At 49.3% G+C, this 24,604-nt stretch overlaps 1 long non-coding RNA gene across 1 annotated transcript in view; it reads left to right on the forward strand.

Annotated features, from left to right (window-relative positions):
• The first annotated feature begins 3,533 nt into the window (after nt 1-3,533).
• Nucleotides 3,534-24,604, forward strand: part of LOC119955240 — a 43,692-nt gene continuing 22,621 nt past the window's right edge. Inside the window, exon 1 of the long non-coding RNA XR_005458415.1 lies at nt 3,534-3,975. This is a non-coding gene — a long non-coding RNA (uncharacterized LOC119955240). The remainder of the gene's footprint in view (nt 3,976-24,604) is intronic.

Consider the following 24,604-nt stretch of genomic DNA (forward strand, 5'->3'; position numbering starts at 1 on the left):
GTGATTCTCACCCACAGTTTCACGCTTCGCATCATCGGAGGCTGGAGTATTGGAACTGATCCCATTTTTTTCACTTCTACTAGATTCTCCCCCTCACCGGGAACTCTACTGCTGGTGGTGCGAGGCAGAGAATTTCCCCCGAGGTCTGTTGGTAAATTGATGTCACGTGAATTGTTTTAGTTTAGTATAATAATCAATCAACATACAATTATATGCTTCTGATTTAAACATGGAGTGAATTTTAGTTTTAGCGTCATGTGTCTATTTTTAGCTTCATGTGACAGGAAGTTGCATTTTAGAATTTTAGACAGAATAAATCTAACTATGGACGAGCGAATCATAGATAACACCTTGAAGGTTGAATGGGCAGCCCAGATTTGTTATCAGTAAAAGGAAGGCTAGCAGGATTTCATGGGTGCAAAGGAGGGAAGTATAACAACAGATGTTCTTTACATTAGTTTAGCTCAGAGGTTGTTGAGAAGCATTTACTTTTTACTTGGTATTAGAGTTAAACATTTTGACAGCATGTGATTATTTGTAAGTACAATTCTTCAGATATTTATTATTCAACATTATATGTATGAACTAAATGTATAAGGAGACTGGTTTAGAATGTCACATTTTAAAAAGTGACTATTGCTGTGCACTTATATTGTATACTTACTCAGTATAAGTTTAAGTACAACTTGTATTGTAACTTACATAAAATAAGCCCTGTTATTGTATTTTGGCTTACCTTGTAGTATTCTGTATTAGATATACATAGTTTTAAGTTGTAATCAACTTCCCTACTTTATTCTAACATTGATGTGACTCAGTCTAAGCCACAACACCTACAGATAAAGAACCGGGCCCCTAAAGCAGTCACTGATACAGATTTGATTTAATAAGGAGCCAGCACCAATTAAGCAAGTCCCAAAACAATGCGCTCAAGGCACCATTCATAAAGGATAACACAGCATACTTCCTCCATCCTAAACAATGGACAAGGAAGACACCACAAAACATCCTTTCATCTTAGCAGGAGGTGACGGAAACAAACTTCAGTGAGTGGGACGGTCCCACAAAAGGGTCAGTCAGGGGACGATGGGAAATGATATCAATAGATGACCATCACCCTCAGGAAACCAATTAGAAACTGATCATGCCCACCTAGACCAATCACAGATTGATCATGCATCCTTTAAGCCAATTAAGAATTAGCCTAACCTCATTCAGGCCAATCAGGAAACAATAACATCTTTGATCATGTTATGGGTTGTGGCCTGGGAAGGGCTGGTAAACAGCAGATTTCAGTGAGCAAGGCATGCAGCAAGTTTTGTAGAGCCTGCTGTCCACAGGGAAGGAGAAGACCCACAGAGCTTACGGGGAACAAACGGGAACTAAGTGTTGCCTTGCAAACCTAAATCGAACCAGAAAGCAAGAGCCATAGTACGCCTGGCAATTTGCTGCACTGCTTTGTTAAGTATTAATTCATATCGAGTAAAGTTTCCTGAGTTACATCACTGGACTGTCTCCTGTTGCATTTTGTGGTTAAAGTCTCAAATGAAGAAAATAGGATTCAAGTTCAAATAATACCTCAAATTCACAGGTCCTTATGGTTTCCTTTAAGATACGAAGAAAGGAGTGTGGTTGGTTGCTTTTGCTTTTTGTTGAACACAACTTATTTCCAGCAAAACAGATCTCACCGAAAACTATCATACACTGGAAGCATCATTCAGAGCAGTGCGCGATTCCCCACTCCCCACGCTGGGTGGGAAAATCGTGGGAGGGCCGGGCGACTCACGACACGCCGCCATGGCACCCCCTGCGATTCTCCCACCCCCCGCTCGGAGAATCGCCGCTCGCCGTTTTTCACGGCGACCGGTGATTCTCCGGGCTGAGCGGCCTGACGTTCACGACCGGTTCACGCTGGTGGCAACCACACCTGGTCGCTGCCATCGTGAACATGGCGCCAAAGGTTCGCTTGTGGCTTGTGGGGGGCGGAGAGGGGAGTGAGCACCTCGGCCGTGCTCGGGAGGAGACTGGCCCATGATCGGTGCCCACCGACCGTCGGGCCGGCATCTCCAAGGGACGTGCTCTTTCCCCTCCGCTGCCACGCAAGGTCAAGCCGCCATATCTTGCAGGGCAGCGGAGGGGAAGACGGCAACCGCGCATGCGTGGGTTGGAGCCGGCCAACCTGCGCATGCGCGACTGACGTCAATTAGGCCCTGCCGTCCAATCATTCTCGGCGCGCGCTTTGACACAAGCGTCAAGGCCCGGCAGCCGAGATTTACAGAGCGCCGCTCCTAGCCCCCTTGAAGGGGGGGGGGGGTGAATAGGGTGCGAGGAGCAGCCTCCGAGGCCGTCGTGAAACTCGGCCGAGTTCACGACGGCTTTCCCGATGCCACGCGGGAGCGGAGAATTCTGCCCTGGATATTTGTTAAGTTTTTTTTTCCTTCTGCATCGGCATGCTCTTTGGATGGTTTCAAAAACATTTCTCTTTAAGATGTCTGTTCCTGCAGAAGTACAGATTATTGGTTGCACTTGTGAATACGTGGCAACGTGAATACAAAGAATTACAATATTATTTTTCCAGCTGTGGTAAAGTCCATTCTAGCATCTTTATTGCCCAGCCGCTCTTCAAAATTCCCACCAACTAGCCTAATTTTAGCTTTATAAGTTCGATTGCCAGTGACAAATGCACCCATGTAAGGAAAAGCTGCTTGATCATATTTGCTACCTCGGAATTGTCTGGCATCTTTGAATTTGTCTATATATATATATATATGATTCTGGAACATACCTCTTCATTCACCTGAGGAAGGAGCAGTGCTCTGAAAGCTAGTGTTTGAAACAAACATTTTGGACTTTAACCTGGTGTTGTAAAACTTCTTACTGTGCTCACCCCACTCCAACGCTGGCATCTCCACATCATCGGATTTAATGAGTATCTCTCTCCAACTATCAAATTCCCTTTGTTTATCCTCAAGCTTCTGGACAGTCAGTAAAAGTGTGTGACGACTTCTGCTTCTAGTTCTGTTCAAAGACTGTCAGTGGCCTTCATTCCCTTATCTAGTCTATTCAAGCTGTGACCTCTACTTGCACTTTTATAACTGTAGGGATTACTACTGCGGGGCCTCTTCCCTCTTGGGGGCCTCTTTTTCTCTTTTTCATTTCCTGGCACAAAGGACAGTTTTGTACACAGTGTATGTACTTGTGCTGCACTTTCTTATTTTGCATGTTTTCACCCCATTTTTGCCAGTCTATGAACTTTGCCTCTTGGCCATTCAATCAATATTTAAACTTTAAAAAAATATATTTTTATTAAAGTTTTTACCTTTTATACACCATACACTCATTAAAGGTAGATGTGACAGTTACAATTTAACATTTAAACTTGTAGTCCATCCTGCATGTCCCACAAGTGCTATGTCGCTTTGCACTCTCTAGAACCCTCTGGAATATATGTCACACTTTGACCTTTGGAAGGGAAGCTCTGTCACGTGTCCTGTAATTGTAGTGACCTGTACATCTGCACATACACCAGGGACTACAGCACAGATGTAACAGCCACAGCATCACTAGAGGGCAGCATCAGAGACGTGTATAAAGGGTCTGACCCAAGGGAGGATCGGCCTCTTTCAGAAGCACAGGGCTAGTGAGCAGCAGCAGACAGAGACAGCTCAGCATAGGCAGTCTATCTTAGCTTCACTGGTCATAACTCTTGACTGTTTTGCATCTAGTTGAGCTCTGGAAACAGAACAAACCCTCTGAATAAAGCATTTGTGTTAACTGGAAGTCTACAATCTTTATTCAGACTTCGAGAATAACATATGGTGCCAAGAGTGATTTCAGCAAGCTAGCTAGACACCAGCAAGAGAAGAGAACTTAACCAAACATTCGACCAAGGAAGGCCTCGCAGCATTCGGACCCTTCGGATACCAATCGGCATAATGGACCCAATCCAAGCTCCACGCCTGCTCGAGACCACTGGTAATATGCATTTCAATTGGAAACTTTTTATACAACAGTTCAATTTATATCTAGAAGCTAAGGATCTGAACTCAGCATCTGAGGCCAGGAAGATAGCCTTGCTCTTATCCCTGGCTGGGCCGCAGGCATTAGAAATATATAATACCTTTACCTACCTGGAAGGGGAGGACAAGGGCAAGCTGGAAATAATCATCAAAAAATTTGAAACCCACTGTAACATTATCCAGCCTTTCATCGACCAAATTCTGACAAAAAAGGGCAGCACGGTAGCATTGTGGGTAGCACAATCGCTTCACAGCTCCAGGGTCCCAGGTTCGATTCCGGCTTGGGTCACTGTCTGTGCGGAGTCTGCACATCCTCCCCGCGTGTGCGTGGGTTTCCTCCGGGTGCTCCAGTTTCCTCCCACAGTCCAAAGATGTGCAGGTTAGATGGATTGGACATGATAAATTGCCCTTAGTGTCCAAAATTGCCCTTAGTGTTGGGTGGGGTTACTGGGTTATGGTGATAGGGTGGAGGTGTTAACCTTGGGTAGGGTGCTCTTTCCAGGAGCCGGTGCAGACTCGATGGGTCGAATGGCCTCCTTCTGCACTGTAAATTCTATGATTAAGACCTTGGGCGCGATTCTCCGGAAAGATTTACTTTTAAAAATAAATTTAGAGTACCCAATTCTTTCTTTCCAATTTAGCGTTGCCAATTCACCTACCCTCTTTTGGGGGTGAGACCCAAGCAGACACGGGTAGAGTGTGCAGACTCCACACGGACAGTGACCCAGGGCCGTGATCGAACTCGGGTCCTTGGTGGGCTGAGGCAGCAGTGCTAACCACTGCACCACCGTGATGCCCCCTCCAGAAAGATATTGAAGTGTGGTAGCGAGTGGGAATGGTCGGCAATGCTATTGAATGTTAATTGGTCCACTGCATGAGATCCCACAGGCTTCTTGCCGCAAATGAAGGCTCGCCAGCTGATTCGCCGGTACTGCACTCGTCAGCTTCCTCTCCCACTAAGTCGAGCAGCACCTCCACAGCCAACCCCAATCCGCTCGCAACCATCCTTTCAAGAAGACCCCAAGATTCGGCGATGTGGACTCGGCCAGGCTTCTAGATGCGCTGAAGGCCAGGAGGGATGTCTGTTCACCTGAGGGTCAAGGAGGGCCATAGGGCAGCCAGTGCCGCCTGGGACGAGGTGGCGGCGGCTGTAAGCTCTGGGAATGTGACTGGCCCCCAGTGCTGTAAAAAAGTCAATGCCACCGGGCAGCACGAGTGAGTAGACACTAACGCCCCGCCAGTGAGACAGCAGTCGGAGCACTGCTGGATCTCAGGACCCAGCTGGGTCCCAGACAGATGCTGAGCCTCTGGACCAGGGTTACGCAGAGCTGATGGGAGACGATAGGGAGCGGTCAGGATATTGAGAGGGAGATGTCAGTGACACTCCAGCATTTTTTAATGTGTAATACAATTCCCTACTCTACTGATGGTACCGCCCCACTCTCCCCAACACGTCCTCAACCCCCCTCGATTGGAGGAATCCCAGAGGCTATGGGTGTAGGAGATGTCACCAACAATGCATGGCACCGAGGCCAACACTGCGAGGGTGGCGCCCACAGTGGAGAGCGTGGTGCACGGCGTCAACGTGAAGGTGTCCAAGGCAGCACGCAGTTGGTGACAGCCATGGCTGAGGGCCTCAGCAGATTGTCCGCCTCGCTGGGAGGATGTAACCCAAGGCTGACCTTAATGAGGTGCTGCGGGACATGTCCTGCTCTCAGATGGGAATGGCGGAGGTGATGTAGAACTTGTCCCAGTCACAGGTGGGCATTGCCGAGGCGCTGCACAGCATGGTCCAATCACTGAGGAGCATTGCCAAGGGTGTCGACACGATGGTGCAAACATTGGGGAGCCGCTAGGGTTGGCAGAACCAGATGATGCAGGTGCAACCGGGGCTTGAACCAGCTGCCTTTCTGTCCCAAGGCGAACCCCAGGGCCTTATGGACACCGTGCATGAGAAGGGGGTGCTGGGCGCCAACCTGGACCCATCCTATGGAGTGACAATAGTGGCCACCAGCTTTCTCAAGTTCCATCCCTCTAATAAGGCCGCGTCTCGCAGCCAGCACATGGGATAGGGCTGCACAGCTGTACATGTGCTGTCGAAAAGTGCGCCGGGGCCCTCTGGCCCCAGGGCCCCCAGAGGATGCCCGCTCAGGGTATCGAAGACCACAGGACATGGTATGCAGCTGGCTGCTCTGCCTCTGATGTGCATCCTGGCAACACACCTAGATGTAGCGGTAGAGCTAGGAGGGCCAAGCACATAGAGAATCACTGGGGGAGGGGAAAAGTGGGCGGGGGAAGGGGGAAAGTGGGCGGAGGAGTAGGTCGGGGATATGGGGGCGGGGGTCTGAGGGCGTGTTGGGAGAATGGGGAATTGGATTACACATTTAAAACCCTGGAACAACCAGTATGACGCTTCTGTCACTTTCCATGGCAACGCAGACCGACTCCTTGGCCCATCTCTCCAGGATCTCCCCCTTCCTGCAGCAATTACCCACCCTCTGGCTGTTGGACATGTCCCCAGTGCTGTGTCCCATCCACTAGGTGTTCGGTTGTTGGCTGCTGCATGTGTATTGCCTCCCACCGTGTCCATGCATCAATGTGTGATTGGGATACTAGGCAATGACTGCCACATGTTACATGTCCTGCCCACCCACGGGAATCCACTTGCGTTGTATGAAGTGCTCACCTTTTAAAAAATTTAAAGTAACTAATTCTTTTTCCAACTAAGGGGCCTACTCCTGCTCCTAGTTCTTGTGAGCAACACACTTCCTGCCCAGCATACCAAGCATGGCCAATCCACCTATCCAGCACATCTTTGGGTTGTGAGACCCACGCAGACATGGGGAGAATGTGCAAACTCCACACAGATAGTGGTTGTGTGAAGTGCCCACTTAACCAATTCTGGTGGGGCAGACTGGAAGGGGCTGGGGTTGCCCCTGAAATGGCTGCACACAATCCAGGGATTAGCAAGCTAATGCCATGAGCGGTTGCCTCCCCTTTACCATACGCATTCCCGTGGTGTCCCCTTACCAAGCCAAGGGTCACTCTACCCCTGCAGAACACTGGGGCAGCAAGCCCAGCACCCCCCCAGGCTCTTTGCTTGTGAGAAAAGATGGCTACTCACCTCCTCCACTCCCCACAGAAGCCAGTTTCATGGTTATCAAAAGGAGTACTAATCGGTTCCAGCGTGCCCACTTGCAGCAGCGTGTGGGAGGTGGGAGAGACCGAGGGAAGACTCCGCAGGGAAGAATGTGTGCAGGCGTTTGCAGAGCATGGTGTCCTGAAATGACAGGAGGATCTGTTAGTGAACAAAGTGATGTTTATTACAAAGGCTACATTAAAGTGGCGGCCTACCTAAAATAGTGCCTGTGATCACCTGTGCCGACTTGGTACCTTCAGTTTCTTGCTCTTCCTCACCCTCCTGCTATGTCTCGATCTATGTGCAGGATCCCCAATTGAGGTTGAGGTGGCCTGTTGCCTTCCGTGTCCTGTTGCTTGAGAAGTCCCTGGTGGGCGTCCCCTGGGGGGGGGGCTTAGCCTTGAGGGTAGGGGCCTACTTTCGGCTGCACGGGTGCTGCAATGCTGCCCTCCTTGGTATGCTGGGCTGGAAGTGTGTTGCTCACAAGGAGGGGGGCAAGAACATAAGAACATAAGAACTAGGAGCAGGAGTATTCCATCTGGCCCCTCAAGCCTGCTCCGCCATTCAATGAGATCATGGCTGATCTTTTGTGGACTCAGCTCCACTTTCCGGCCTGAACACCATAACCCTTAATCCTTTATTCTTCAAAATCTATCTATCTTTATCTTAAAAACATTTAATGAAGGAGCCTCAACTGCTTCACTGGGCAAGGAATTCCATAGATTCACAGCCCTTTGGGTGAAGACGTTCCTCCTAAACTCAGTTCTAAATCTACTTCCCCTTATTTTGAGGCTATGCCCCTAGTTCTGCTTTCACCTGCCAATGGAAACAACCTTCCCGCATCTATCCTATCTATTCCCTTCTTAATTTTACATGTTTCTATAAGATCCCCCCCCTCATCCTTCTAAATTCCAACGAGTACAGTCCCAGTCTACTCAACCGCTCCTTGTAATCCAACCCCTTCAACTCTAGGATTAACCTAGTGAATCTCCTCTGCACACCCTCCAGCGCCAGGACATCCTTTCTCAGGTAAGGAGACCAAAACTGAACACAATACTCACTAACACCTTATACAATTGCAGGACAACTCCCTAGTCTTAAATTCCAGCAATGAAGGACAAAATTCCATTTGCCTTCTTAATCACCTGTTGCACCTGTGAACCAACTTTTTGCGACTCATGCAGTAGCACACCCAGGTCTCTCTGCACAGCAGCATGTTTTAATATTTTATCATTTAAATAATAATCCCTTTTGCTGTTATTCCCACCAAAATGGATAACCTCACATTTGTCAACATTGTATTCCATCTTCCAGACCCAAGCTCATTCACTTAACCTATCTAAATCCCTCTGCAAACTTCCGGTATCATCTGCACTTTTTGCTTTACCACTCCTCTTAGTGTCGTCTGCAAACTTGGACACATTGCCCTTGGTCCCCAACTCCAAATCATCTATGTAAATTGTGAACAATTGTGGGCCCAACACTGATCCGTGAGGGACACCACTAGCTACTGATTGCCAACCAGAGAAACACCTATTTATCCCCACTCTTTGCTTTCTATTAATTAACCAATTCTCTATCCATGCTACTACTTTACCCTTAATACCATGCATCTTTATCTTATGCAGCAACCTTTTGTGTGGCACCTTGTCAAAGGCTTTCTGGAAATCCAGATATACTACATCCATTGACTCCCCGTTATCTACCGCTCTGGTAATGTCCTCAAAAAATTCCACTAAATTAGTTGGGCACGACCTGACCTTTATGAGCCCATGCTGCGTCTGCCCAATGGGACAATTTCCATCCAGATGCCTCGCTATTTCATCCTTGATGATAGATTCCATTGTCTTCCCTACTACCGAAGTTAAGCTAACTGGCCTATAATTGCCCGCTTTCTGCCTACCTCTTTTTAAAAATGGTGTCATATTAGCTAATTTCCAATCCGCTGGGACCACCCCAGAGTCTAATGAATGTTGGTAAATTATCACTCGTGCATTTGCAATTTCCCTAGCCATCTCTTTTAGCACTCTGGGATGCATTCCATCAGGGCCAGGAGACTTGTCTACCTTTAGCCCCATCAGCTTGCCCATCACTACCTGCTTAGTGACAACAATCCTCTCAAGGTCCTCACCTGTCATAGCCTCATTTCTATCAGTCACTGGCATGTTATTTGTGTCTTTTTTGTTTTATATATTTGTAGAAACTTTTACTCTCTCTTTTTATATTCTGAGAAAGTTTACTCTCATAATCTATTTTACTCTTCTTTATAGCTTTTTTAGTAGCTTTCTGTTGCCCCCTAAAGATTTCCCAGTCCTCTAGTCTCCCACTAATCTTTGCCACTTTGCATGCTTTTTCCTTCAATTTGATACTCTCCCTTATTTCCTTAGATATCCACGGTCGATTTTCCCTCTTGCTACTGTCCTTCCTTTTTGTTGTTATAAACCTTTACTGAGTACTGTGAAAAATTGCTTGGAAGGTTCTCCACTGTTCCTCAACTGTTTCAGCATAAAGTCTTTGCTCCCAGTCTACCTTAGCTAGCTCTTCTCTCATACCATTGCAATCTCCTATGTTTAAGCACAAAACACTAGTGTTTGATTTTACCTTTTCACCCTCCATCTGTATTTTAAATTCCACCATATTGTGATCGCTCCATCCGAGAGGATCCCTAACTATGAAATCATTAATCAATCCTGTCTCATTACACAGGACCAGATCTAGGACCGCTTGTTCCCTCGTAGGTTCCATTACATACTGTTCTAGGAAACTATCACGGATACATTCTATAAACTCCTCCTCAAGGCTGCCTTGACCGACCTGGTTAAACCAATTGACGCATAGATTAAAATCCCCCATGATAACTGCTGTACCATTTCTATATGCATCAGTTATTTCTTTCTTTATTGCCTGCCCCACAATAATGTTACTACTTGGTGGCCTAAAGACTACTCCTATCAGTGACTTTTTCGCCTTACTATTCCTGATTTCCACCCAAATGGATTGAACCTTATGCACCGATGTCATTCCTTACTATTGCCCGGATGTCATCCTTAAATAACAGAGCTACACCACCTCTCTTACCATCCACTCTGTCCTTCCGAATAGTTTGATACCCTCTGATATTTAACTCCCAGTCGTGACCATCCCTTAACCATGTTTCAGCAAGGGCCACTAAATCATAGTCATTCACGATGATTTGCATCATCAACTCATTTACCTTATTCCGAATACTACGAGCATTCAGGTAAAGTACACTTTTATGTTGGCTTTTATACCTCTGTTTTGAATCTTAACACCTCGATCAGTAACCTCTCCTAAGTTATATTTCTTCTTAACTTTTCTCCTAATTTTCCTTGTCGTTTAACCCATATCTTCAGGTAACAACCTGCTGTGTCGCTTTCATTTATGTTCTTACTTCCCGTTTTATTCCTTTTAGTATTACTGGGCCTATTCACTGAGCTCCCCTCAGTCACTGTATCGTGTGGTGTCGCCCTTTTTAATTTTCGACTATGGCTTCTCTGCCTTACACTTTCCCCCTTACTGCCTTTTGTTTCTGTCCCTGTTTTACTACCTTCCAATTTCCTGCATCAGTTCCCATCCCCCTGCCACATTAGTTTAAACCCTCTGCAACACTGGGCAGCACGGTAGCATGGTGGTTAGCATAAATGCTTCACAGCTCCAAGGTCCCAGGTTCGATTCCTGGCTGGGTCACTGTCTGTGCGGAGTCTGCACGTCCTCCCCGTGTGTGCGTGGGTTTCCTCCGGGTGCTCCGGTTTCCTCCCACAGTCCAAAGATGTGCGGGTTAGGTGGATTGGCCATGCTAAATTGCCCGTAGTGTCCTAAAAAGTAAGGTTAAGGGGGGATTGTTGGGTTACGGATATAGGGTGGATACGTGGGTTTGAGTAGGGTGATCATTGCTCGGCACAACATTGAGGGCCGAAGGGCCTGTTCTGTGCTGTACAGTTCTATGATTCTATAACAGTTCTAGCAACCCCCCCACCCCCCCCGCCCCTAGGACATCAGTTCCAGTCCTGCCAGGTGCAGAGCTTCCGTTTTGTACTGGTCCCACCTCCCCCAGAACCGATTCCAATGCCCCAGGAATTTGAATCCCTCCCTCTTGCACCATCCCTCGAGCCACGTATTCATCCTATCTATCCTGACATTCCTACTCTGACTAGCTCGTGGCAAAGGTAGCAATCCTGAGATTACTACCTTTGAGGTCCTACTTTTTAGTTTAACTCCTAACTCCCTGAATTCAACTTGTAGGACTTCGTCCCATTTTTTACCTATATCGTTGGTGCCTATGTGCACCACAACAGCTGGCTGTTCACCCTACATCACCCCCCCCCCCCGAAATGTCCTGCAGCTGCTCCAAGACATCCTTGACCCTTGCACCAGGGAGGCAACATACCACCCTGGAGTCTCGATTGCGTCCGCAGAACCGCCTGTCTATTCCCATTATGATTGAGTCCCCTATCACTATAGCCCTTCCATTCTTCTTCCTGCCCTGATGCGCAGCATAGCCAGCCACGGTGCCATGAACCTGGCTGCTGCCGTCTTCCCCTGATGAGCCATCTCCCTCAACAGTATCCAAAGATGTATATCTGTTTTGCAGGGAGATGACCGAGGGGACACCTGCACTGCCTTCCTACTCTTGCTCTGTTTTTTGGTCACCCATTTTCTATCTCCCTCAGATATGCTGGACACCCCCAGAGTGCTCTGGGTGGGGGCACTCAGCTGTACTCCTGCCGATCCTCTTAACTTCAGGTGCCTTGGGGCCTGTGCTCCCCCAAGGGATAGAGGATTTGGTACGCAGGTCCTTTAAGAGGGTGGGAACAAGGACCTCAGTTCTTCAGAGACAGACCAGTGCCAAAAGCATTGCATCAGAAAGTTTGAGGCAGAGCTAAAGAGATTGGAAGAGCTGGATGTAATCAAATCAGTCCAGTTTTCAGAATGGGCAGCACCAATAGTCCCTGTCCTTAAACCTGATCATTCAATAAGGATTTCTTGGGACCAAAATCTGACCATTAATCAGGCTGTCCAAGTCAATTGGTATTCAATTCCCTGAGTTGAGGACCTCTACGCTAAGTTGGCGAGTGGCCTCATCAATTCAAAACTGGACATCAGTCATGTTTACCTGCAATGAGAGTTGGAGAAGGTGTCTCGTAAAGTTTGCAACAACCAATACCCATAAAGGTCTCTTCCAGTATACCAGACTGCTGCGCTAGTTTCCAGCGTAGAATGGAAATTTTTCTCCAGGGAAGTGGCAGTTTACTTTGATGATGTGCTTGTCACTGGCAGAAGAACACATGGCCAGCCTTCAGGAATTATTAAAGAGGTTTCGTGCGGCACAATAGCACAGTAGTTAGCACTATCGCTTCACTGTGCCAAGGTCCCAGGTTCGATTCCCGGCTTGAGTCAGTCTGTGCAGAGTCTGCACGTTTTCCCCGTGTTTGCGTGGGTTTCCTCCGGGTGCGCCGGTTTCCTCCCACAAGTCCCGAAAGACTAGTCTGTTGGGTGATTTGGACATTCTGAATTTCCTCTCAGTGTACCCGAACATGCGCCGGAGTGTGGCGATTAGGGCCTTTTCACAGTAACGTCATTGCTTAATGTAAGCCTACTTGTGACACTAATAAAGATTATTATACTTGATGCGAAAGCCACCTAAAACAGGAAAAATGTACTTTTCAGGCCTCAGAAGTGACTTACCAATGATTTTGTGTAGATGCAACAGGGTTGGAAGAAAAGGTCAAGGCCATACGAGACATCCCTGCACTCAAAAAATATTAGCGAGCTTGAATCCTTCCTCGGTAGGGCCAATTATTAGGGTTCATTTCGAAGTTAGCCACAACATTGACACCATTACACCAGCTATCCAGGAAGAATCAGCGGAGGCAGTGGAGAGAACGCCAAGAGGAAGCCTTCGGAGTTTGAAGCAAGAATTACAATCTCCAAACCTCTTGGTGCATTTTGACCCGGCAAAACCGATCATGCTGACATGTGATGCTTCCCTTTCTGGTGTAGGTGCAGTTTTATCTGACAAAATGGGAGATGGTTCGGGGCGCACTATTGCCTTTTCCTCAAGGACCCTTCCTGAAGCAGAACAAACATATATGCTCAGATTTAGAAGGAGGGCTTAGCGTTTATATTCAGTGTGAAGAAATTCTACCCGTATATGTGCGGTCGACGGTTCGACATAGTGACTGAGCAGAATGCCATTACTGAGTCTTTTAAGGGAAGATAAGCCCATGCTGCTCATCGCCTCAGTGAGGGCGCAGTGTTGAGCCCTGCTGCTGGTGGCTTACAGCTGCATTTTTCAGCATCTGCTTGGGATGCAAATTGCTAACGCGGATGCAGTAAGTCGCCTCTCCCTCCCCAAGAGCATTCCGCCACTGACTGTACCTCAGGCGATTATTCGAGCATAATTTCTAGACATCTGCCAGTGTCTGTGGGACACATCTGCAGCTGGACTCAGAGATCCTATTTTTTCAAATGTTCCATGAAAGATAGTGGGCGCGATTCTCCGAGGCCATGCCAGTTGGGAGAATAGCGGGCCGCGCCAGTTTTTCACTTGATGCCGGTCCGACCCGCTCCCGCGATTCTCCCAAACGGCGAAATCGGTTCCGTCGTGTTCCGTGTGCCAAAACCCGGAGAATTGCCCGAGGCACCCAAAATGGCGATTCTCCGCAATCCCCTCTATTCTCCGGCCAAGATGGGCCGAAGTCCCGATGGCGTGACCCCAGTTCACGCCGTCGCCGTCCACACCTGCTTTTTAAAGTCGCCAGCCAGTCGTGCTGGCTGATGTGAGGAGGTGAGCGGACCATCCCGGAGTCTCCGCAGACTGGGGAAGGCTTCCCCGAGAATGCAGCGGCAGCTGCAGCAGCAGAGGGAATGGCCGCGGAGTGGCCCGTCGTTGCCATACAGGCCGCAAGCACTCATGGCCGGTATGTCCAGGGGGATGCCGAGGGGAACATTGATCCCCAAACGCTGAGGAAGGCACAGGATGCGGGCACTAATGTAGAGTAGCATGGGGGGGGGGGGGGAGGAGGAGGTGGAGACGCTGATGGTGGAGCCAGGATGCCAGAGGCGACAATCGAGGCCTAGGGTGTACCGTGCCCGGATCTCTTTCGAGGCACTGCCAGACATCACCTGCAGGAGGAGACTCAGCAGGGAGGCGGTCGCACATATCTGCCACCTCGTGGAGGACACCCACTTGGAATGGGAGGAGGACACACTATACCGGTTGCCATCAAGGTGACGGTGGCACTTAACTTTTATGCTACCGGTTCCTTCCAGTCTCCGAGTGGCGACCTCTCCGGGATATTGCAGGCATCGGTCCACAGGTGCATTCGGGGTGTGACCGACGCCTGTTCGCCATCGCAGACCGCTACATCACCTTTCCCGAGGACCGAGCAAATCAAGAAGCACGAGCCCGTGGATTTGCCAAGGTGGCCGGGATACCGATGGTCCAGGGAGTAATTGATGGTGTTCACGTCCCCATGCGCCCGCCTGCAGGCAACAGGGAAGTGTTCACTAACAGGAAGGAGACATACTCCATGAACATCCAGGTGGTATGCGACCCCCACATGAGGATCATGCACGTGTGTGCAAGGTTCCCAGGGAATGTGCATGATGCGTACATTCTTGCGCAGTCGTTCATCCCCGCTATGTTTGAGGGACGTCCCCCCCGGCTGAGGGGCTGGTTGCTGGGCGACCGGGGTTATCCACTGAGGTCTTGGCTGATGACGCCTATACGGAGGCCTCAGACCAACGCGGAGACCCTTTACAATGAGGCCCATGCAGCAACCAGGAGCGCTGCTTTGGTCTGCTGAAAATGAGATTCAGGTGCCTGGACCGCTCCGGAGGGGCCCGGCAGTACCAGCCCGACAGGGTCGCTCGCATTGTTGTAGTATGCTGTGCGCTGCACAACATTGCAATACAGAGGGGAGATGCCCTGGTGGAGGAGTCGGAGGGAGAAGCCACTGGCAGTGGTGCCAACGTTCGTCAGCTGGCCCTGGGGAACAGAATGATACGGGATTAGTTAGACACGCTCGGCCGGGCGTAGGATGGTCCAGTGGGCAGAGTGTGAGGGGAGATAGGATGAGGGGTCCAGTGGGTAGACAGTGAGGGGACAGAGGAGGGGGTGGGGGGGGGGGGGGGGGGGGGTTGTCATGCAGGGTTGTCTCACTTGGTTCTGCACCTCCAACCTCACATTGCGCGACCTCCCGGGTGGCAGATCCCCCAGCAAGGTCCTGTGCTCTCTGCTCGAACACTGTCAGGGGGTGCATAATGGGTGAACCCCCTCCGGTTCTGTGGCGCTCCCGGCTGTTGTGAGCAGTCTTGTCCTGTTGGCGGGGGCATAGATAGAGCATCACAATTAGACAGGTATCATCAGGGCATTCAGATATTGGCACAGGGTGGGGGGAAAGTTGCAGCCACACCATGGTATCTCTCCAGGGGCATGCAGCGCTCATGTGGGTCTGTGACAACTTTGTTAACTACCCTCCACTCACTCTTGCCCCCCCCCCCTCGTGCCCGCGGGGGGGTGGTGATGAGGGACATGGGGGGGATGGTTGTGACCCGGGGGCACCCTCGTGGCACTCACCCTGGCAGCCCTGGTGAGGTCGTGGAGCTTCTTGCGGCACTGCTCCCCAGACAGAGGGGTCTGCCCCACAGCACTGACTGCCGTGCCCACCTCACACCAGGCCCATCGCACTGTGCTGGAAAGGTGGCGATGCCCTCGTCTTGCTCAGAGGATGCCCCTGCGCTGCTCCACCTCATCGAGGAGGGTCTCCAGGTCCGTATCACGGAACCTTGGGGCGGCCCTCCATGGCTCCGACATTTCCCTCCCTCCTTTCCGTGCGTGGATCGCGCCCTTTTAAGACGCATTCAGGCGTCGCGCGCTGATGACACGCATTCAACATCATGCCCCCCCTTGTTCCTCGCGGCCCCGATGCTAGCTCATTCCCGGGGCCAGAATCGATCATGATCAGGGCCGTTTCACGCCGTCGTTGAACTTGACCGAGTTTACGACGGCTTCCTCGACGCGGCGCGACATCGGAGAATCCCGCACACAGTCTGGCTGGCGATACGAGAAGTTTGAACCGCTCAGGCTCTACATCATTCGTCAAGACGAATTGACATGAGGATTCTGTCAGGATAATGGGTGGTCGTCCCACCTCTGGGCAGGGTGCCCTTCCTTCAAGAGCTACATAGCACCCACCCAAGGCAGACAAAGATGAAAGATGTTGATGTGGAGTTTACATCTGGTGTGCAGACATAAATAAAGCCATTGAAGAACTAATACAACAGTACAACCCTTGCCAAATACCGCAATCTTTGCTGCCTTCTGTCATCCTTCACCTTTGGGAATGGCCAGGTCCTTTGTGGACCAGGGTCCAGATTGATTATGCGGGCCCATTTATGGGCAAGATGTTTTTCGTGCTGGTGAATGTCCACTCTGGTTGTAGAGATGGGGACAACAACCTTGGTTCCCATGGTACTGCCTTGCGCCGAGTGTTTGCTATTCCTGGGCTTACTGAATTAATTATTTCAGACAATGGCATCCCCTTCAGCAGTGATGATTTCTAGATTTCGATGTGGACCAGTGGAATATGTGAACCAGTGGAATATGTGAACCAGTGGAATATGTGAACCAGTGGAATATGTTCCCACACCCTGAGCTAATGTAGTCAACTCCACTCAACAATTGACCCGGAGTTGCATCACAATTGAAATTAACTATTAATTCTTAGAAAATACCCAGTCTTTGGCTGCCCAATAAATGCAGTTACCAGTTTGTAAATTTAAACACAATTAATTTTTATTAATAACCATAATTAAATATGCAGCAAATACAACTGGTTAACTATTATCTAATTCCTAATCTCCCTCTTTAACTCACCCCAACTTCTACACACACAGACACACACACCCGAAAAATACAGAGGAAAAAGGGGTGTAATAGAAAAATTATATGAAGACTAAAAGTCTTTTTTTCAGATGGACGTGTTCCAGTTTGATTATTTGTGTCTAAACTTTTATTTGGAGGAGGTCTTTGCTTTCAGTCTGCAATGGTTTTCACTGTAGATTTATCAGGAAATCAAGACTTAACTGCAGTTTCAGAAACAGCGGGCAAGAAACCATTTTGGAGAAAGAGAGAGAGAGCAACTCACAGCTTCTTCTCCCAGGAGAATTCTGTTTTCTTCCTGGGTCCTCTGAAAACCCCCCACCTGACTGAAGTCAATTACTGTCTGTTGCCAAGCAGAATATGGGGCTGGATTCTCTGACCAAATCGCGCCACGCTGCCCCGACGCAGCAGAACAGAGAAACGTCACCATTGGTGCTGGCGCGGTCGGCACGGCGCCGGCCGGGGGCCGCTCTACGGGAACCCCCCAGTGATTCTCCGCCCGGGATGGGCCGAGCGACTATACCAAAAAACCAGAGCCCCGCGAGCTCCGTTCTAACCTGGTCTTACCCGGTGGGACCTCGACGTGGAAGGATCCAGGGCGGCCTGGGGGGGGGGGGGGGTTCAACCCCAGGGGGGTGTCTCCGCTGTGGCCTGGCCCGCGTTCGGGGCCCAGCGATCCGGCGGGCCATCCTCTCGGGCTGTGGGCCTCCTTTGTTCCATGCCAGCTCCTGTAGCCCTACACTATGTTGCGTCGGGGCCAGCGCGGAGAAGGGAGGCACCATGCATGCGCGGAAATCGCGCTGTCCCACCGCACATGCGTGGACCTGCGGTGCCCATCTGACGCCGGAATCGGCAGCTGGGGCGGCATGGGTCACTCCAGTGCTGTGCTGGCCCCCTGTAGGGGCCAGAATGGCTGATCCTGAGGCCATGTTACAACAGCGTCAACACTTAGCCTCAGGATCAGAGAATCCTGCCCATGGTCTTTGTCCAATCCATTGGCCACCATCCAACCAATTGAACCAAATCCCTCTGATTTCTCAGGTGCCATATAGTCTGAGTTCCTCTGTTCAAAATCTAACTCTTCATAGCACAGTGTACTATTTTGCTACTTTTTGAGTCCCTCACTTCCTCAACTTAACGGTATATGTCCATTTAATATCCATGGATTAAAAATGACAAGGACAAAGTAATAGAAGTGGAAAATGAGGGAACCAACAGGAAGGGTCCTCATATGTACGACACAAAGCTAGCCCATTGTAACCTAACGTCGAATGGCCTGGCTGAGAGGGCCATCCAAACTTTAAAGAATGCCATGATAAAGCAATCTGATAAACCACTTTGCCAGAGATTGGCTAATTTCTTGCTGTTGTACTACTCAGGCCCTCATTCAACCACAGGGGTAACACCAGCTGAGCTGCTCGGGCAGTTGGTTGAGAACCCGATTGGATCTTGTGTTTCTAAATTTGGCAGGGAGGAAGGAGGCATGCAGGCCTCCAATAAGAGCCAGCAGTCAGAGCAGAGGAGTGACATGTTATTCCGGGTGTGTGATGCACTATCAATTGTACTAAAGACTCGGATTGGTACAACAGAGGCTTTATTACAGTCAGATGCGTGGCCTCCTACAGCAGCTGGCAGAATGGCTGATCAGGAGAAGTCTTGCATATTTATACAGCTCCTTGTGGGCGGAGCTATCCGGCAGGGGCTACCGGCGAACCTGTAGTATCGGTACTACCGTACATCCCCTAATACAGGTGCACACAGTTAACACAGTGGATCACCACATTCACCCGCTGTTAAAAATGAGTCCGGCGGGGGTAGTGTGGAACTATATACAGAATTGTGAATTATTTACAGAGGGGAGGGGAAACAAATATGTCCATCGTGTAGTCTGGTGCCCGTCAGAGGTTAAGCCTGTCCGGTGGTTTGACGGTTCGCTGGGAGCGACGTAGCGGCTTCGACAACGTCGGTGCTGGCGGTGTTGGTGCTGGCGGTGTTGGTGCTGGCCAGTAATTGGATGACTCTGGGAGCATGCCGAAATCGTCCTCGTCCTCTAGCGTGGGCAGGGGAAGGAGGGATGGACCTGGTGGAGCTGATGCTGGGAGCGCCGAGGGAGGGAAGGTGGCGCGTGGGTGGGGAAGTGCGTGGGAGTGGAACCTGCGGGAGCCAGGTCCCTTAGTGAGGCCGTATCCTGGTGGCCGTCAGGGAACTCTACATAGGCATACTAGACGTTGGCGTGGAGCAGGAGTACCCTGTCCACCAAGGGGTCCGCCTTGTGGGGTCGGGCATGCCTACGCAGTAGAACCGGCCCTGAAGCTGCGAGCCAAGTCGGGGGCGACACCCCGGATGTGGACTTCCTAGAGAAGGTAAAAACTCGTTCATGAGGTGTGCTATTTGGAGTGTAGTGCATCAGGGAGGACCTCCTGCCAGCGAGAAGCTGGGAGGTTCCTGGACCGTAGGGCCAGCTGGACGGCCCTCCATACCGTCCCGTTCTCCCTCTCTACCTGTCTGTTTCCCCGGGGGTTGTAGCTGGTCATCCTGCTGGAGGCGATAACACTGCTGAGCAGGAACTGACGCAGCTCATCGCTCATGAATGAGGATCCCCTGTCACTGTGGATGTAGTCGGGGAAACCGAACAGAGCGAAAATGGAGTTGAGGGCCTTGATGACGGTGGCAGACGTCATATCCGGGCATGGGATGGCGAAGGGGAATCTGGAGTACTCATCAGCCCACACTGAGGATGTGTTGCAGTCGGTGGAGGGGACAGAAGTAGCAGCAGTGGACCCCCAGAGTGCGCGGTGTGGCGGGCAGCGCAGGCATACTGAGCAGGAGTGGCCCAAATCGGGGGGTCGTTTGCGGGGTCCAGGAGGAGTAGGTGGGGTGGGCCGTGCGGCGAGCGGGGTGGGACTGAACATTGCGTGATGCGACCGTCATGGAGAGCGCTAAATCTTTTGACTCCGCTAGGCCGAGCATGGCCCCTTCCAGCAGTCGTTGTTGGATGGGGTCCGACGCAATCCCCGTCACGAATACGTCACGCATGAGGAGATTGGAATGTTCCATGGCCGTGACGGCCTGACAGTCACCGTCCCGTACAAGTGGGATAAGAGCCCGCCAGAAGTCTTCAATCGACTCACCAGCTAGTTGTACACGAGTGGCGAGTACGTGCCTTGCGAAGAGTGTTCATCTTCTGAACGTAGTTTTCTTTAAGAAGTGCCATGGCGTCCACGTAATTCGGGGCATCCTGTATCAGCGGGAACATGCTGGAGCTCAATCTGGAGTATAAAAATTGAATCTTCTGAGCTTCCGTCAGCGCGGGGGTCGCTGAGTTGATGTAGGCCTCAAAGCAAGCCAGCCAGTGATTAAAGTCCTTTCTGGCGAGTGTGGATCCAGCTGCAGGCGATCTGGTTTGATCCTGATGTCCATAATGCAGAAAATCTGACTGTAATAAATTGGTGCACTGTCAATTGTACTAAAGACTCGGATTGGTACATCAGAGGCTTTATTACAGTCAGATGCGTGGCCTCCTACAGCAGCTGGCAGAATGGATGATCAGGCGGAGTCATGCATATTTATACGGTACCTTGTGGGAAGAGCTATCCGGCAGGGGCTACTGGTGAACCTGTAGTATAGGTACTACCGTGCATCCCCTAATACAGGTGCACACAGTTAACACAGTGGATCACCACAGTGTGTGAGCCGGCTTTGGTCCATAATTACCCCTCAGGTTCATCTTGGTTAGATGGGTGGGTTTTGGCCCAGTCCGGGCCGGTGTCTTATGTGGTCAATGTAAACTGGAAGAGCGTCAGAAAGCATGCTGATCACATGAGGAGTTGAGCGATGACGTCCCCCAACTTGGGACCGACAGGTCCATCTAGCATCGAAGGCAACCAGACCCAGGGGCACCATCCACCAGAGGCTCATCATCTGTGAGATTCTCACCAGTGAGTGACCCAGAAGCCTGCCTACGAGTTAATCCCACCAAGGTGTGAGTATCTGCATTGATGGAGGGTGTGGGTGTGTAGCCACCTGGGTTGGCCACTTCCTCACACAAAATGGAAGAACGCAAAGATTACAGGGTAAAATGGACATTGGCAAAGAAACAAGCAGTCTGCAGAATTCCCTGTATTCTAGCTGCTACAGAAACCAGACAGAATTGTAACTAACGAGCTGCGCATATTAAGTGAGCGATTCACGGTGATTCCCAGGCACAATGGGCACAACAGTTAACTGCAATTGAAACATTCTATGGAAGGTCAGACATTCCGGCGCCAGTGGAGTCTAAGACAAAGGACACCAATAAGGTGTAAGGAACCACCCGATGATCAAGGAACAGCCCCGTTATTGGAGAAATTCAAATCAATCGATTGGGAAGAGACCTAATCGATTGCAGGTTTAGAGAGGGTCCGCCCTGAAGGAAGCGAAGCCCCTGGGACCTATAAAAGTCAGGTCCCAGGACTGATTTGTTCTTCTTGACCAGCCGGCCCTCCCAGCAGAACACCTTTGCAGTAGAAGAACCTTGAGAAGGAGAGGCCTGGTCAGCAGCCGCCATCAAGTAAGTGTCATACAACGCACGGTACGAGAGTAGACACTCCTGACCCCTTTAGTCCACACCAACTGGAAGCCTGCGTATCCAGGACAAAGCAAGAGGCCATTGTTCCCTGATCCGGCAGTTCCCTTATTCCAGATAAGTATTGGCCCGTTAGTGGTAGGAATAACCTAGTCTTTTAGTTTATATGCATAAGTAGTAGATAACTGTATTATAATAAACATGTCTTGTTTGAACTTACTAACTGGTGTATTGAGTTATTGGTCTGAACTTGAACTTGAATCTTGTGGCGGTATCATAAGGATACCTGGCGACTCTAGAGCTAAGGAATAAAACAGAGCCAAATTGAGTGTGAAGCACACTCACCCAGAACGAGCAACAGGTGACAGTTGTGATACCTTTTCAATGCTAATGTCTGAGAATTCTTCCTCGGAGCTGCTCAGGTCAGCGATTTCCCAGGAGCACGAGGATGGTCCAGCCTGCTCGTCTGATTATCAATGCAAGCAAGATGGCATTCGTGCACCACAGGAGATAAAGGATGTGGGATATTTACTCATGTGAGGTTTGAAGAATAAATGTGTGACTTTTGTTCGCAGCCCCCACTTTACCCTCTGCACAAGTGCAGTCTTGCACTTCCCTGAGCAGTTCACTGGCCCTTTTCTCAACTGGGGTGAGGTATTGGATGGAGCTTGTGCATCACTCCAGGTGGCTGTGCCCGTTCACTGCTGTTGTACTCGAATTTGTCCTGCGGACACACAGATGGGGAGAGTGCAGACGCAAGTCCTGCCAGTTCAGATGGTTGAGGAGTGGCATGTGTAGTGGGGTGTCCAGAGATGAGACCCCTTAAAACCAAATAGCTGGGATAAAACTAGAATAGTTCTACATAAGTTAGTTTATTAAGGATTGAAACTATCATGGAAAGTATACCCAGTAATCATTATTAACCATTAAACATGTATTGTTTTTAGAACATAGCAGGAACAAGCATTTAAACTCTTGCTAAAAGCAGTGGCCACAGTGCATGATGGGGTTAAGCTAGTTAACTTGTCCATGTTTTTGAGTGAAACAGGATTAGACAGATAGTGTGGTCAGCAATAACAAGTCTGCTCCATAAGCAGTTGTTATCAGTAGCCCCAAAATCCTGTCTCAGACAATCCTTGGTGTAAAGAGGAACCAACTTCAACATCCTGTACTCAGACAGACAATGAGGTGGATAGGAACTGGCTGAGATAAACAACATGGGAATGGGAGCAAAACAAGACATAAAGGATAAAGAGTCCTGGTAAACAACAGGTGGCAGGATGGGGTTAAATCATGAGCTGATCACAGTCACCATGCTGCTTAAAGTAAACTTCATTGGTCAAGATACAATTGACAGCTCCAAGGATTGGATCGAGTCCAACTGGGGTGAGTTATTGATTTTGGGGAAATTGTATAATGGTGGCACATGCATTAGTGTAAAATAGTGGTTTTAGCATTTATCCAAATTATCCTCGCACGTTGACCAAGCTTGGAAAAATAAAGCCATCTTAACCAGAGTTAATGCGTCTGCAGGTCTTTGTGTTCAGCTGAGCTGCAACTAAGAGGGAGGAACCCCATGTAAAAGCCAGCTCAATACTCAGCCTTTGGAAACGCTCCTATTGCATTCATGGGAATTGACTGGGAGCAGGGATGTGAGGAGCATACTGGGGGCACTATGGGATTTTGAAGGGAAAGAAAGACCTTGGACAGATGTTGGCAACCTGAGAGATGGCTGAGTGAGAGACCGCCTTGGAGGTGCGAGGAGAGTGGGTGAGGTAATGCAGCGAGAGACTGGAGGTGGCAAACTTACCCTGGCCATACGAAGAAGGTCATTTATTTATTTGTAGCACTGCTGCCCCATCCTCTTCTGCAAAGAGCTGGCACTGACTAGGTCTGCCACTGCCTCCCACATGAGGGTAGTCACATTGCTGGATGGATGCTGTTTAGAATGCGGGTATAGGAGATCCTGTCTCTGCTGCACTGAAACCTGCAACAGGATTCCTGGCTGCCAAACCCTCGATTGGATCTGGAACAAGTGCTGGGGAGGCGTTTAATTGGAGCTCTCCATTTTTTTCTCGGATTAAATTACCCCGGGGCGAGCGAATCAGCGGGCAATCATCACAAGCATGGCGTGCTTCATGTGAAGAAAAAAATTTTGTTTCAATATTCCGTGAGATTTCCCAGCATGGCAGGATTCACACCAATGCAGCCCGATGCCTCAGTGCTCTCCAAATTTTCTTTGAGATATCCGCTTTCTTGACAAGTAGACAATAGCACATACTGCTGTCTTCGGATGCCTTTTCCAGATTTCACACTTCTGACTAATATCTGTTAGCCTTGGAGATACTCCTTCTCAACCATGCCTGCACCTTTTAGCAGCGTTTTCACACTTTTACAGATATCGAGAGCAAATTATCTACATTAGTTCAGGCAATAATTTTTTTTCAATTCATTCTTATCATATCCGATGCCATTTATACTGTCCAACACCCTCATGTGAAATATCAGGCTTTGTTGGGCAGATACAGTTATGCCCTGGCTAGATAAACTGCAGGTCCACTGACTTTCCAAAAAATAATCGCCTTATCACGTACCATGTCAAGTTTCATTTATGCCATTTTCATTGAACTTTAACTCCATAGCATAGGTATCCCACGAGAGATTACATGAGATTTATGAAATAGCTTATGCCAACTATTTTATGTGGAATTGCAACTCTCTTTTTATTGTCATCATCAAGTTTAAAGCAAAATATACTTTTATGTCCCTTTTAAAATTACATCAATTCTCACTTAAAACTCAGGAGTAAAATCAAGATATCATTTTAGCTAATCTGTTCCACATACTGTTTTTTTTTATTTTATTTTTTAAAATTTAGAGTACCCAATTCATTTTTTCCAATTAAGGGGCAACTTAGCGTGGCCAATCCACCTAGCCTGCACATCTTTGGGTTGTGGGGGCGAGACCCACACAAA

This window comes from Scyliorhinus canicula, chromosome 20 (assembly GCF_902713615.1).
Source record: "Scyliorhinus canicula chromosome 20, sScyCan1.1, whole genome shotgun sequence".
Lineage (NCBI taxonomy): Eukaryota > Metazoa > Chordata > Chondrichthyes > Carcharhiniformes > Scyliorhinidae > Scyliorhinus > Scyliorhinus canicula.